Here is a 10,126-nt window from a genome sequence, read left to right on the forward strand (position 1 = left end):
AATGAAACATTGACTTTTGATTGACCGTGACACGTGTCGGCTTCTCAAGACTCGAATTAGTGACGTGTCCGCCTATGTGGACAGCCTAGGAGTGAAGAAAACTCTTCTTTATATATATAGTATACTCACAAATCACAATCATGCATACTCACACATGATTATATATCCATAAGTGTCTGCACTAACTGTTGTATCCTTAAGATCAGGGCCATCAACCTTTTAGGGAGCCACAGTAATGAAAAATCAACACCAAAATGTTGGAAATTATTATGAGCTAAAGATAAATAGATCTTTTAAAAAAAAGTTCACTAAAAAAAGTTATCTCCCTTCTTCTATCTTCATCCTCTTTTCTCTTCTTCTCTTTTTATTCTGTTTCTCATCTCATTTTTTCTGTTTCTTATCACTTTTTTGTCACAATCCGTCAAGTACAACGATGAATTTAACAAATCTTTTTCATCACTTTTTTGTGTTGTTTATTAAGAGAAATGAACTGATGATTTTCTTGGAAGAAAACCTTCATATTTATAATGGAGGATTAACACAAAGAAATGAATGATGAGATTCATTGAATGCGAGATCGTGTGAGAAGTAGAGAGTAGGTATTAATGTGAATGTTAATGAAGATGCATGAACCAAGTTAATTTCCGTAACGGCTCCAGATTAAAGAAGTCTATTCGTCTTCCGACTAACATTGATCGGAATCGTTCGTCACCGGTCAAACCGTTGGATTTCTATTGACAATTGACTAAACGGGAATTGTTGCTCGACGGCCACTTTCCCTAAGTTTCGTATACCGTTTTTTTTTATTTTTTTAGAGAAGATGTATTTGGACCGTAGTAAACACATAAAACCCATTAAATTCAAGAATTAATGAAACATTGACTTTTGATTGACCGTGACACGTGTCGGCTTTTCAAGACTCGAATTAGTGACGTGTCCGCCTATGTGGACAGCCTATGAGTGAAGGAAACCCTTCTTTATATATATAGTATACTCACAAATCACAATCATGCATACTCACACATGATTATATATCCATAAGTGTCTACACCAACTGTTGTATCCTTAAGATCAGGGCCAACAACCTTTTAGGGAGCCACATTAATGAAAAATCAACACCAAAATGTTGGAAAAATAGATCATAACACATTATTATGAGCTAAAGATAAATAGATCTTTTAAAAAAAAGTTCACTAAAAAAAGTTATCTCCCTTCTTCTATCTTCTTCCTCTTTTCTCTTCTTCTCTTTTTATTCTGTTTCTCATCTCATTTTTTCTGTTTCTTATCACTTTTCTGTTACAATCCGTCAAGTACAACGATGAACTTAACAAATCTTTTTCATCACCTTTTTGTGTTGTTTATTAAGAGAAATGAACTGATGATTTTTTTGGAAGAAAACCTTCATATTTATAATGGAGGATTAACACAAAGAAACGAATGAAGAGATTAATTGAATACGAGATCGTGTGAGAAGTAGAGAGTAGGTATTAATGTGAATGTTAATGAAGATGCATGAACCAAGTTAATTTCCGTAAGGGCTCCAGATTAAAGAAGTCTATTCGGCTTCCGATTGACATTGATCGGAATCGTTCGTCACCGGTGAAACCGTTGGATTTCTATTGACAGTTGACTGAACGGGAATTGTTGCTCGACGGCCACTTTCCCTAAGTTTCGTATACCGTTTTTTTTTATTTTTTTAGAGAAGATGTATTTGGACCGTAGTAAACACATAAAACCCATTAAATTCAAGAATTAATGAAACATTGACTTTTGATTGACCGTGACACGTGTCGGCTTCTCAAGACTCGAATTAGTGACGTGTCCGTCTATGTTGACAGCCTAGGAGTGAAGGAAACTTTTCCTAAGTTTCGTATACCGTTTTTTCTATTTTTTTAGAGAAGATGTATTTGGACCATAGTAAACACATAAAACCCATTAAATTCAAGAATTAATGAAACATTGACTTTTGATTGACCGTGATACGTGTCGGCTTCTCAAGACTCGAATTAGTGACGTGTCCGCCTATGTGGACAGCCTAGGAGTGAAGGAAACACTTCTTTATATATATAGATAGATAGATTGAATTATTGTAATGAATACTGAAATGTGAAATAAAAACAAAGATAACAATGTTACTCTATTGTTTAGATAGATATACGCTAACAACTATATATATTGTCATTACTACTCAATAGCAATTCTGTAGATTTTTTTTATTACTGCAATTCTTTAGATTTATCTTTTGATAAACAATGTTTAATATTATGGATGTAGATATGGGCGTCCAGCTCTAGTTTAATAGGCCTTGATGGCATGCTTCGGATGTTTTATATGTGTTTCGGCGACTTTTCTGTTTAAAATTGTTGTGGTAAGATTCAAAAATAGTATAGAAAACTATTTGGTACATGCTTGTAAGGTGAAAAAAAAAACTTTTTACGACGGTATTTCTCAACTGTATACTGTACTCGGTTCAAATAGGTCCATAACCACACGAATAAGGGCCATACAAGTCTCGTATGCATGTGACTCAAAGCTAAATAAAAGTACAAGAAAAGCTTGAATGAGCTAGGTATGTATATGAGACTATTATGAGTTAGTGAATCGAGATCGAAAATCGAAGCAACTGAGGTGATAACTTTAGGATATCCTACTATATAAAAGGGACTAAATCTCTCCTTTCTAAGCCTTGCCACATAGGCAAAATATTGTGAACCAACCAAGATGCCATGTCATCCGGACTGGGTTTGAGTTAAAAAAAAATTATTTTCAGAGCCCATTCGACCGATTTCGAAGCCCATTCCCGAACCACTCTCTCATAAGCATAATCCTATGTTCTAAACATCCCGTGTTAAACCTTAAGAATGATTTGGAAATGGGCTTCGAAATCGGTCGAATGGGCTCTGAAAATAGTCGTTTTTTTTAACTCAAGCCCAGTCCGGATGACATGGCATCTTGGTTGGTTCACAATATTTTGCCTATGTGGCAAGGCTTAGAAAGGAGAGATTTAGTCCCTTTTATATAGTAGGATTGATATGGGAGTTGAGGTAACGGACACAACTGTTCCTCCGCAAAGAAACGCTCCTGCTAGACATCCTGGATAAATGAAAGAGACATATCTGGACTTGGCTTTGTGTTAATGGATGGTGACTTTCCAATGCTATTTGGAGCAAGGGCCGATATACACGCCCCAAATCACCACTGCAAGCGGAAGCTGAAGGTTTGCTATGGGCAATGCAAGTAATACAAAAGTTTGGACACAGAGAGATGGTCTTTCAATCGACTGTGAACAACTGGTTATACTCATTCAAAAGGAGGAAGATTGGCCTGCGTTGGACTCGGAGCTCGACGAAATACAGGCTGTATCCAAAGAATTTTCTGAATTTTCTATTGCTTATATTCCTAGATCTTTAAAATTCCGTACGAATAGCCTAGCAAAAGATGTCTGATCACGCGCATCTCGATCAGCTTTTGTAAACCCGTTTGCACCAAGTTGGCTAGCCTCACAAGCTAGCACGAGGGTGCCAAAAAAGAGAATAAAGTTGAAAGTGAAACCAAATATCTCAATGAACAAATTTATCAGAAATCCATATTATGTGGATGTCTATATGGGACAAACAATTTTTTAAGACAATTATAGAATATAGTCACAAAAACCAATCCTAAAATATATAATTAAAAAAAACCATTTAAACAAACCATCAAAATTTTCAATATTATACCAAATAAAAATATAAAGACCAACTATATTCTCTTCATGTATAATGTGTTGTGGTAAGATTCAAAAAAATTAACTTACTTTACAGTAAGGAAAAAATAGATTTTTAATTTCAAATTTACAGTAATAACATAACATTTTATAAAACTAAACAATTGACATAATAGTACAAAAATATGAAAAAAAATCAAACTATTATCCGCGCGTAGCGCGGACAAGGACCTAGTACTTGATAAGAATCTTTGTGCTATGATTCTTTAAGCCATTGGTATAGTGTTTATTTTAAGACTGATTTCAGACTATGAATCGGTCAATCTTCCATTGTCTTTGTCTTAAGAGACGGTAGTTCGATCCATCTAAAGTTATAATCTTTGTATACTTTTAAACCTTGTGGTTATCAAGTAGAGACAGTTCTTTAAACCTTGTGGTTCATAGTCTTTGTCTAAAGAACAAGAAACCCTAAATAATATGTGGACATTTTGTTAACTATTTTTAATAATGGGTCTCTTGCTTTGTGGACTCCGTCGCTATGTATATATACTATTAAAGCAGGATCCTATTGTCATAATTACCTTAGGGGCATGTTTCCTTCACTAACATTGCATGTTTCATTAAGGGCAATTAATTAATATTAATAACAAATCTATATTGGATCATTATTTTTGGATCCAGCCCAAATCAAATCTCTCTTGGGCCATTTGAGCCTATTAAAAAATCAGATTCAATTCTCACTTTTTTTTTTCCTTTGGGCCATTGAGTCCAAGTTAAAATAATTTTTTTCAACTATTCTTAATTATTATTTTTTCTTTTCTTAATATAATTTAAGCATTCATAAAAATAATTGATTTTTTTATTGAAAAGTATAAATCTTTATTAAAAGTATATAATTTTTTAATTAAAATATTAACCACATAGTAAAATTAATTTATCAGAGTTATACCAACTTAATTCATTAAAGAAATAAAGTTTAATTTTTTTAACATAAATAGTCATTTAAAATGAAATACGATAAATAAAGATAAAATTTTTAAGTCTTTTATAAAATAAAACACAAATATATGAAAATGTGACATTTACTAAATATTTGTCAACTGAAAAAAAAACAAAAATAAACCCGCGCTTTGAAAGCGCGGATCAAAATCTAGTATATATAACAAATTAACTATAACATGCTGGAGATTGAAGCGTTTCAATAATTGAGAAGGTAAATAATGGTCACCCACGTTTCTCCATTTCCAATCTCTCATAATAATTTAAGTGAGAGAAGCATACAACTGGTGATCGTCTTTTGTTTCTTTTTCACATGACATATAATTAATTTTGAGTACTATGAGATGTTAAAAAGACAAATTAAGTTTGATCCTTTCTTAGTTTTAATATGATCTATATAGATGTCAAAAATATGATCGATATATTTATGAATCAAATAATTACATGTATACTTTTCTATTTTCTCGTTTGTTTTACAGAAATTGATATGAAGTGTATAAAAAGTATATATGTATATTATTGTTGCAACCGAGTAATACTTATCTCAATTTTCTCTGCATGTTTTGTATTTTTCTCTGAATATTTTGCAATTGTAATGCAAGATTTATATGATTAAAAAAGATTTATATGATTAAAAAAGATTTATATGATTATCACATATTTTCTTATAAATTAGTTAGTCTCTTCGTTTACGTATCTAAACAAAAACAAAAACAAAAATCATGACCGATGTCTAAACATATACCCAAAAATAAAACATAAAACAGTGTATAATCCACACAATAAATACAGCCCAAGTTTAATTTGGGCTATATGTCAGACTAATATAGATTTGAGAATTAAAAGGTCATTAGTGAAGTGACACAATTCCTGAACTTCCGAGAATAATGAATTTAACGCAGATTTGACAAGAAAGTTCCCAGTTGAGCTAACTCATAACATAGGGTCATAGCAAGGTTAAATGTATATCTATAAAAGCACATTGTCTTTATCACCAAGCTTTATGCCCCTACCTAGCACCCGCAACATCATTCAATGCGATTCTCAAATTTTAATGGCTTTCGTAAATTCTCTGAGAAGAGATTTTATTTGTACTATGGCTGAAAATTTAAAAGTGGGGTCCATTAAGATGAAACTACAGCATTGAAGCTGAACATAACTAAAGCTTTTGATAGGGTATAATGAGAAGCTATGTAAGGTCCCGACCCGGCTGCCTAAACCGCGGTCGATACCTCACGTCGTTCGGTCCATACTCTGACCGAACATCTCAAAATTTCGCGCTTTATTATAATGTCGCCCATAAGGCGATGCTAACTTAGACCTTAGCTTAAGACTACCTTAGTCATTCCTAACTTAGATCATTTCAACTCATACGCAGCGGATATTCTATACTTAACCATTGGTCTACAACCAATATAATACTTGTCTGGTCGAATCACCTAAGTTAATGGTTAGTATACTCAACTAGCAGCTAGCTCCAAGGTTGATCTTGAACCCAAATCAAGTCATACAAATCTGAGGTTCCATTCCCCTAACCATTCTATCTAGATCTATGCAACATTGCTAGATCTTACATTTGCCACATCCACGGAGCTTGTTAGCTCATTGTCCCAGTTAACTTAGCTGTTTAGCTAGCTCATCCAGCTAGCTGAGCTGAACACTTCACTTGAGGTTCCATCTACTCTCTTCCAGCTGATAGAGCTGCGAGGTAGCTTCGACCAGCTCCCCGACTACTCGTACAGCTCTCTTATGCCTGCATAAACTCTTCCCCTTGGTACTTAGTCATTCAACCAACCATCCCCACAGACAAAGTACCTTTGGGAAGTCTTCAACTACATTTCTGACCACTTCCAAAAGTGCTCCAAAAATTAATTAAAATTCATGAAAACTCATGATAAATCCCAACTAAGAGATTCTCATAATCAGAATCCAATGAATCGACCCGGATCACATAGATCCTGATCATGAACAGCCCGACTAAGCCATGGACTTCATTCCTGAACCGGCCAAAGGCCTTAGTTCAGTGCATCCATGTCTTAAGCGTATGCTCCCCTGGAGCCAAGTCCTATTATGGACTAATAATGCCCATCAGATCCTCAGTCAATTAACCAACCACCCCACATGACTCAGAACTGATGAGTCTTCACACTTACCTAACCGGCCATGGAACCATGTCCCATTGAACCCGATCAATCTTGCTCTTACAACCGGTGCATCCTTTGATCAATCAGATCAGACACCTTGATCCATCAACTATGGATCAGGTCGTCCATCCTTGCCCAAGACCAGATAACACACGGCCTTCTTTAGATAAACACACCTGGCCCCATACTTGTGGTCTATGCCACTTAGTACTGGCCTTACTCTCCTCCACGGCTTGCTGCTTGTTCCAAACAAATTGGACCTTGCACTCCACATGGTTCCTCATGTACTAGGACCCCTATGTGTCTCCTCCATGAGTCGGATCATTGATTCACACCATGATAAGAACCAAGACACACCATGATCCACCATGGATCACTACCAATGAGTGGCCTCTAATTTCCATCCCACATGGATGAGTTAGATCAACTAAGATCCGCCCCTTCTCTCAGGGTCCTGGATCCTTAGTTTACATCACAACATATGGTCTTCAAGGGGCGTGCCATATTTGGCCTTAACCGCACCACAAGAGGCAGAAACATGAACTAGGAAGTAATCATAAACATGTTACCTTATACTTGATGGTAGTTGATCTTGTGTCATATTTTACCAGGAACGACCATGATCCTCAAACCCACGCCTTTATCAAGCCCTTATCATATACTTACAGTAATGATAAGATCCATGCAAGGGTCACTCATCTCTTCCCTTGAACTCCCATGAAACTGATTTCTGCACTACATTCGCCTGCAAGGCTGTCCATGCCATTGAGAGTGGAGTCTGGACTTCTCCCTTCTCTCCTGGATATTTGCGTGTGTTTCCAAGACATAGAGGAAGCCTAGGACGTGATCATCCATGATCAAATACCATCACAGGGTCGTTCCCAACTCCCATGAAACTGCCTTCCCACGCACCTCTCCCCTTAAGGCTATCTTGGCCTTAGGAAGTGAAATTCGGCCATCCCACTTCTTCCCTGACTAATTGCGTGTGTTCTCAGGCCCTGGAGGATGTTTTGGGTGATGTCAACATGAATCAAAACCCATCAAAGGGTCGCTCATAACTTCCCCTTTGATCTCTCCCAAAACTGCATCTTTATGGCCTTCAAACCACTCTTGGTCTTGGATGTTGAATCCGACCAACTCTCTGTCTTTTCTCTATTTTTCTTTGTGTTTCAGGGTGTAGGAGGAAGCCATGGTGTGCCTGCAAAAGCACAGACTTGCCTGCCTTTTATAGAAAAATGGGTGGTTACATCTTAACCATTGCATCCCTTCGGTATCAGTTCTGGCCATTGATTTAATCAATGGTACAGATTGCACCCTTTCGCCTATGGCAGTTACCAGACATCCTGGAACTGTCAAACCACTCCTGGACATGTCCAAAACAAGCCTACATGGATTGCCCATGCTCCTGGCTCAATCCCAAGAGCCCACCAGCCCATCGGCACACACGAGTCGCCCATATGGCCCAGCCACTGTCCAGACCCGGCCCAACTGCCCGAGACCTGAACACTCAGTCCAGTTGAGTTGAGCTGATCGCCAGCTGGCCCAGCTGAGTGAGCTAGACCATCCAGCTCAGGGTGCTGGCCTACACTTCAGTGAGCTACACCGAGCTGTACTACACTTCACCTACCTGGTCGAGCTTGCTTACCGCATCGCCCAGCTGTTATGCACTGCGTCTAGCTTGCTTCCTTTATATTCTTCAATCCTTCTAAGTCCCTTGGTCTATTTCCAGACCTAGACTTAGTTTTCCCATGATCCATTCTGATCATTCACTTCATCGAGCTTTACCTGGACCTCGTCCAGCTACCGGCTTGCTTGTCCAGCTCCTTTGAGCTTGCCTCTGCCTTATTTTGGTTAAGTTCCAGCAATCTGATTCCCTTAACCACGTTTTGGACCATGACACACTTGTCTTTAGGTCGTATGACCTGGCTGGTGCGTCTCCTCGCACCATGGTCCATCCAGACGATTGTATCCAGGATCGGGGATGCTACAAGTCTCCCCCACTTAGAATGGATTCGTCCTCGAATCCAGTGGTGCTGACGTCCTGTCTCAAGACAAAAGGTTCCAACCGAACTCTTTGCATCCGAAACATGGAGCATGCTCATTTGGTTCTTCCTAACCAATTCGTTGCATCTCCCTCCTTATTCCTTCTCACTGATCATGTTTTGATCATCATATATACAAGTCTCCCCCACTTGATAGAGATTTAACCCAAAATCTTATCAAGTGGTCCATCCAGCACCCATCAAAGACATGACTTGTGTCACTGACCCAACTCTTCAGGTTGCGGTCCTAGTAGATACCAAGTCCATATCTCTCTTTAGAATGTCGTCTACTCTAGACTTAGTCCATGACTAGATCAAATTCAGACCCTAGGAACATACTGCGCACTCGAGTCTTAGTAGATTCAACCAATCTCCAAGCCACTCGATGCACCAGCCAAGTTCTAGCAAACATGTTCCAATCTTTAGGCTGCTCATTCTACCATGAGTCCTAACAGATTGTTCTGTTTACCTTAAATCCTTCCCGGACACTAAAGTTTATGATTCCAGCCAACAATTACTGGATCATTCCTTAACCGGCCACAGCTTCTCCCAGCTTGGCCATATTGCGATCTTAGTCCATACTAGACTAGACCGCCTCATCTTGACTCTCTCCATTACTGGACTTTGTCATAATTCGATCCTGGTCCTTTCATGGACTCGATCTTATTCTGGTTCTGGTCCACTCAGGGACTCAACCGTTTCAACCCGACCATAGGCCCATCTCCGAGTAGGTCATCTCGTGATCCTTGTCCCTTCCTGGACTTGATCATTTTTATTCCAACCCAATGTTAATCTCCAACTTGGTTGTGCTGCGATCCTCATCCCTCACTGGACTTGATCGACTTCAGCTCGGCCATCTCGGCAGGAGCAATACGATTGGGACATTTGGACATTGGGGACGTCTCTGGTTCCAGTTCTGCTATGAACGGGTCAGCCCTATCAGGGGGAATGCCTTGTAGCGCCCAAAACACGTCCTCGAACTCACTGACCAGTGGAATCCCATCCGGGTTACCCCCCCCCCCCCCCCACGACCTCCCCAGTGGTAGTGGTAGCCAAGTAGGCCTCTCAACCATTTGCAAGCATCCGTTTCGCACGGACTGCTGAACCCACAGAGGTCGAACAAAATACCTTGGAACCTGATCGGGGGTCCACACCCACTCTCAAACTGCACCCAACTCCAGTGACAGTCTAAGGCGACCCGATTCTTTCCAAGCAAGTTCATGCCTAATATCACC

Source organism: Brassica napus, chromosome C4 (genome assembly GCF_020379485.1).
Source record: "Brassica napus cultivar Da-Ae chromosome C4, Da-Ae, whole genome shotgun sequence".
In the NCBI taxonomy this organism is placed as follows: domain Eukaryota; kingdom Viridiplantae; phylum Streptophyta; class Magnoliopsida; order Brassicales; family Brassicaceae; genus Brassica; species Brassica napus.